The following is a 7,089-nucleotide window of genomic DNA, read 5'->3' on the forward strand; positions in this document are numbered from 1 at the left end:
GTTCGGAGTGTTTTAAAGATGCAGAAATGGTCTCACGCTGTGCATGCCTTTCTGTAACATACTTTTCTTTCTCATTAATTTTCTAGATGTATCTCTATTGCAACATTAGAGACATGTAACTTATTTTAATTGTTAGGTTTCTTTGATTGGTGATCCAGATCAGATATCATGACTGCTTTATTCATTCTTCTTTTGGTGGATACTTAATTCAGAGTTTGTTACCATTTTTGTTGTAACAAACTCTGCTGCAGTGAACATAGTCCATGGCCTCTTGGGCTGATATGTGAAGTCTGTGTTGGACACACGCCCGTCCCTGGCAGGACTCTTCAGGACTTGTATTATTTTTCAAACCATTTTTTAACTACAGTCTAGTTAATTTACAGTGTCGTGTTAGTTTCAGACATACAACAAAGTGATTGAGTCATACATACATATATTTTGGGGGGTATTACTTTTCATTAATGGATAGAACTTGATGGAAGGTAGTATAAGAAAAAGAATATATATACACATATGTCAGGGCCACTCTACTCTACCGAAGAAATTGGCACAACATTGGAAATCAACTATAATTAATTTAAAAAAAAGACCTTGTATTAATAATGAATATTAGTCAATTGCTCATTCTACTAAAAAAATGATGAGCAGGTATGTGCAATAGAAGAGTCCAACATATCTCTGTAAACTGGTTATGGTTCTTTCTTTGTAAGCATTGGGGGTTTTAAGGAGTCCCCAATTTCCAAGAAATTGGAAGTGAGGAAATAATAACATCCCCTTAGATTAAAAACTGTCCCATCCCCACACAATGGATCACAGCAAGGATGGTCACAGACCCTTGAAAGAATGACGCCCCACCAGGCAAGACTGAACTGTAACCTGAAAGAAGCATTAATGTTCTGAAGAACATGGCACTCAGGAAGGGCCCTATCTTCTGGGGAAACAGGAAATGAGAAGCCCCAGGGAAAATTCCATGATGCTAGTCCAGGCATTGTACAAACATTAGGGGAAGCCTGAACTACAGATTTGTAAACAAACTCTGCAGAGATAAGATATTGTTCCTTATTCAATCTGGATACTCCCTTTTTCTCCCTTGATAATCAACCAGATTACAATGGCTACAAGGACTGGGTGCTTCTAGTTATATGCCATACTTAAAAAAATGTAAAGTAATAAGTTGGCATCCTGATATTATAACATGCTTATGTATATTGTTCTTATGAGTCCACGAGCGTGAACAGGGGTCACTTCTCAGAACGCAGATAACATCAGGTACAGAACTGAGACCTGGGTTCCAGAGCTAACCCGTGGTAAACAGGGTCATGAATGCACCTGGGTGGATGCTTGGTCATGACACTCTGGTTCTCTCTTCCTGGGTCTACTACACACGTGACTTCCATTGGGACCATGGGCACGTGGGTTCTACAATTTGCACCTTTTATGTTCCGGAAACCCTGAAGAATATCATGTATTTTTTTTTTTTTTCCTGGCCAACAGAAGTCATGGTGACTCCAAATTCCAACAATTCTAAGGAGGCAACATGTCAGCTAAGCAGGTGAGTCTAAGCGCATAGGTCTCAGTCTCGAAGTTAATGCACCTCTGGGAAATTAAAGGATATTGTGTTATATTTTCATTGTATTATATTTTTTCATGAGAGCTTTATGCAGTTTCTCAGGTGCTATACATTAAAACTATCTCGATGATGAAAAATGTTTATGAGAGATAATGTAAGCTCCATGTATTGAAGGGTATTTGTATGTGGTTTAATTGGTGTTCCAGACATCAGGAAGATGAACACATCCCTGGATCTAAGGAAGAGCCACATTTTGGGGTTTATGAAGTGAGAGCATTAAATGACCCATCTTGCAGAATGCTGGATGCAGTAGGATGGTGATTAGAACAAAGAAAAAGCAACCGGGGTTATTTTCTACCCTAGGACCACTTTCCCACCAAATAAGAATAGTTGTGATAACTACTGGTTTGTTCAAGTAAGAATTTGCATCTTTAAATATGTGAAAATCACTAGAAAGCCCTGCTGCTGTTTCTGATGTTTTGGCATCTCATTAAAAAAAAGTCCCAGATTTTTAATGAAGGTCAGATTTCCCTCCTAACAGGAAAACATCTGTCATAAACACTGTACAAATATTTACAGGGCTAGGCTGTGCAGTCTCCCCTTCCTAATCGGAACTGAATGTCCAAGGGCAAACCCAGCAAGAAAACAGCAAACAAAGTGATATGAGGGCACTGAAATGTCACCAAATAGATGTTCTCAAGTTGGGCAAAGAAAGCATATTGGGGGAAGCTTCCATTGGATTCTATGGCGTGTGTTACTCAATGACAGTCTCTCTCCCTTTGTTCTTTCCATTGCAGATGGTCTCTTTTCTCCTTGAGAGATGCCTGAGCCCCAGATGTGTTCGTTTTCCCTGATTATCTCCTCCACACCCCTGTCCTGTTTTAATTCAATATCCCACATTGAAATGAGATGTGTATTTGACCAGGCATAGCTACATTAGTGATGCCCCAAAGAGAAAGGGGCTGGGAGGATCCCATCAACTTCTGAGTAAAAAGACAATAGAAACATCAGAGCCTTCATTGAAACACAGTCTGTCTTCCAGCCTCTGTTCCTCAGCCCCACGATCAGCACCATCACACAGAGTGGATCTGCAGATGGAGATCACTGTTCTCCACCACTTTTCTGTAAGTTGGTAGATGCCTTTCTGCTTTTGAAGCTGTATGCAGCCACAGCGACGTACATGAACCCTAACTTAATTATAATTTCCATCAGCTTTGACTTTGCGGTTTGGGAATCCATCGCAAGGTCAGAGTCACATGTTTTACTTAGGGATCAGTATCAAAGCTCACTCTAGGAAAAATTACAAAGAAGGCTTGATTTGCATGCTCTCCCCAAATTCCCATTTGATACCCCTCACCCCAAATGTGGGAAGGAGATAAGAGAATGTGAGTTTTGGAGACCGGCAGACATGGGGTCCAATTCCAAATCTGGCATTTTTTTTGTGTAATCTGAGCCCATTAGTACATTTCTCTGTGATCAGTTTTCCATTTCTGAGAAATGGAGTTTTCCAGTGGTTGAGTTGTAAAAGCACGTAGCCTCATATTTTAAGCCTAACGAAGACTTCACAAAGATTGTCTCCTTTTCTACACCTCTATTCCTTCTCCTTCTACTTGCCTTTACTTTTTAATCCCAATCTTGTAAATAACTTGTGGGTCAAAATTAAAAGGGAAATTAGAAAATACTAAACCAAAGGAAACGAAAGTACAAGGTATCGACTCTGTAGGATGCAGCTAACACATGCATACCTTAGAGGGAAATGCATGGCACTAACATGCATTTATTGGGGAAAAAAAAGAAAGTTCTCAAAAGTCCTGAGTTTTTAACTTAATTTTCTAGAGGAGAAAAAGAGCATATTAAACCCAAAATAAGCAGAACAAAAGAAATAAAGGCCAAGTTTAAATCAATAAAATAGAAATGTGTGTAAAACAATCAAGACAAATGGGAAAATCAAAACCTGGTTCTTTGAAAAGATCAATAAAATTGATAAATCTCTAGCCAGCTTGATCAGAAAAAAGTGAGACAAGACACAAATCACGAGTATCCAGAAAGAGGGAGTATAAATCCTACAGATACTAAAATAATAGTAATGGAATATTAGGAATAACTTTATGCTAATAAATTCAAGAACTTCTATGAAATGGACAAATTCCCTGAAAGACGCAATTACCGAAACTCATTCAAGATGAAGTAAGTATGTGGAAGGCCATGTATTTATTTTTTAAAATTTCATCTGTATTTAAAACCTTCTAACAAAGAAAATTCCCTGCCCAAATGACTTAATCGGAAAATTCTACCAAACATTTAAAAAAGAAAGATACCAATTTAAGACAAATTGAAGAGAAGGGAACACTTCACAACTCATTCTATAAAGTCATAATTATGAAAGGTACTCAGAATTATAAAGGTACTAAACAAACACATCACAAGAAAACTTCAGCTCAATGTTCCTCACGAATACAGATGCAAAGATTCTTAACAAATTTTAGCACACTGAATCCAACATATTTAAAAGGATAATACATTATAACATGAATAGGAAGGCAAAATTGGTTTAACATTAGAAAATCAATCAAGGTAACTGCACAATCATCTCAATCAAGGCAGAAGACATATTTGACAAAATCCAACATCAAATTCTCGTTAAGAACTCACAATAAAGAATATAAAAGAACATCTTTAATCTGACTAAAGACATCTACATCGTACTTAATGGTAAAAGATTGTATGCTTTCCCCCTAAGGCTAGGAACAAGGCAAAAATTTCTACTCTTGCTATTTCTCTCCAACCTTATCATGAAAGTTCTAGCCAATGCAGTAAGGCTAGAAAGCAGAAAAAGATGTCCAGATTGGAAGGAAAGAAATAAAAACTGGTTTTATGCACAGATGACATAAATATCTACATAGAAAATTTTATGGAAACTATTTTAAAAACTGCCGAGAATTAATGAATAAATTTACCAAGATTATAGGATACAAGATCAAGATGTGAAAATCAATTGTCTTTCTAAATACAATGAACAGTCAGAATTTTAAATGTTTAAATACCTTCTATAATAATAGTTTCAAAAACAAAACAGGAGTTCCCACTGTGGTGCAGCAGAAACAAAACTGACAAGTGTCTTGAGGACTCAGTTTCAATCCCTGAATCAGTCAGTGGGTTAAGGATTCAGCATTGCCATGATCTGTGGTATAATTTGCAGACTCAGCTCAGATCTGGTATTGCTGTGGCTGTGGCTTAGGCTGACAGCTGTACCTCTGATCCAACCCCTAGCCTGGGAACTTCCATATGCCACATGAAAGAAAAAAAAAAGCAAAAAAAGTGAAACATTTAGAGATAAGTTGGACAAAAGGTCTGAAAGACCAGCAGACTGAAAAGCACAAAATATTGCTGAAAGAATTTAAAGACGTCCTAAGCAAATGGAGAGGTGTTCATAGGTCAGAAGACTCGGTACTTTTAAAATGTTAATTCTCCCCAAATTGATCTATAGATTTGGTGCAATCCCAATCAACTTCCTAGCAGGTTTTTCTAGAAACGGACAGATTGAGTCTAAAATTCATATCGAGATGCAAGGGACCTCAAAAAACCAAAACAATTTTGAAAAAAAAAAAAAAAAATTTGGAGTAGTCCCAGTGACTGACCTCAAGACATTATAAAACCATCATAAAGCCATAGTGATCGAGAAAAATGTGGTATCAGTTTTAAAATAGACAAATACCTTAATGGAACAAAATAGAGAGTCCAGAAATAGACCCACACATCAGCTGATTTTGACCCACACAGGTACAAAGGCAATTCTGTTAAGAAAGGATATTCTTTTTAACAAATGATGCTGAAACAATCAGGTAGCCACATTAAAAAGCAGATGTAAAAAATCTCATGCGTTAAACAAAAATCAACTCAAAATAGATGATGGGCCTAAACATAAAACTTAAAACTATAAAAATTCTAGAAAGAAGAACTGTATGATGTTGAGTTAGATAACAATTACTTAGATACCACACAGAAAGTACAACCCATAAAAGGAAAAATTGATGTATTGAGCTTCATCAAAATGAGGACCTTCTACTCTTGGAAAGGCATGGTTAAGAGAACAAAACAAGTCACAGATTGGGAGGGAATATTTGCAAATCATACATCTGAGAAAGGAATTTTACACAGAATATTTTTTTAAAAAACACTGAAAGCTCAATAATAAGAACACAAAGAACCCCTGGTTTGAGCGCACACTTCACCAAAGATGATGTCGGAATTGCATGTAAGCACACAAAAAGATAGCCAACACCGTTAAATACTAAATTAAAATTGCAATGAGATGCCTCAATATACCTATTAAAATGTCTAACATTAAAAAGACTGACCATACCGAATGTTGGCACGGATGGGTAGCAACAAGAGCACTAACACAGTGCAGCTGGGAATGCAAAATGGTACAACCACTTTAGAAAATAACTTGTCCCTTAAAATGCTAAACACGCACCTAACGAAACATCCAGCCTTCCACTCCTATGTACTTACCATGAGAAAAGAAAACATAGGAGTTCCCACTGTGGCACACCAAGATCAGTGGCATCGCTACAGCACCAGGACATAGGTTCGATGCCTGGCCTGGCACAGTGGGTTAAAGAATCCAGCATTGCTGCAGCTGTAGCAATGATTGAAACTGCAACGGTGCATCTGTTCCCTGGCGCTGGGACTCCATGTGCTGTGGAGCAGCCAAAAAGGAAAAAAAAAAAACTTTAAAATGTAAAAAATTTAACAATAAATAAATACAATTTAGAAAGAAAACACCAAGATTTATAGGCAGATATTCATCCCAGGTTTATCTATAATATTAAACAACAACAACAAAACCTGGAAACCACCCCAATGATCATCAAAATGAATGGATAAATAAATGCCCTACAACTATATAATGGAAACCTGTTCAGCAATAACAATAAATGAGCTCTTAATGCACAAAGTGACAAAATGAATCTCAAAATATAATGCTAAGTAAAACAAGCCAGATTGGAAAATGAGTAAATGTGGTATGATTTCATTCACAATAAAATTTTAGAAAATGAAAAATAACCTACAGTGACATCAAACTTTTCAGTGGTTGCCTGGGGATGTGGGGCAAAGGGGAGAGGCAGAGGGAATCGCCAAGGGGTGAGAGAAAGCTTACAAGTGATGGATATATTCACTATGTTAGTTTTGATGATGGTTTCACAATATAAACCTTAGCAAAGTACACACTTGAAATACATCCAGTTTTTTGTAAGTCAGTCATAACTCAGTAAAGTTGTAAAAATTCAGTAATTAAAAAAATTACTCCTGTGGTGACAGGAGTTCCCGTCGTGGCACTGTGGTTAACGAATCTGACTAGGAACCATGAGATTGCAAGTTCGATCCCTGGCCTTGCTCAGTGGGTTAAGGATCTGGCATTGCCGTGAGCTGTGGTGTAGGTCACAGACGCGGCTCGGATCCCGAGTTGCTGTGGCTGTGGTGTAGGCCAGCGTCTATAGCTCCGATTAGACCCC

This window comes from Phacochoerus africanus, chromosome 12, assembly GCF_016906955.1.
Source record: "Phacochoerus africanus isolate WHEZ1 chromosome 12, ROS_Pafr_v1, whole genome shotgun sequence".
NCBI classification, from domain to species: domain Eukaryota; kingdom Metazoa; phylum Chordata; class Mammalia; order Artiodactyla; family Suidae; genus Phacochoerus; species Phacochoerus africanus.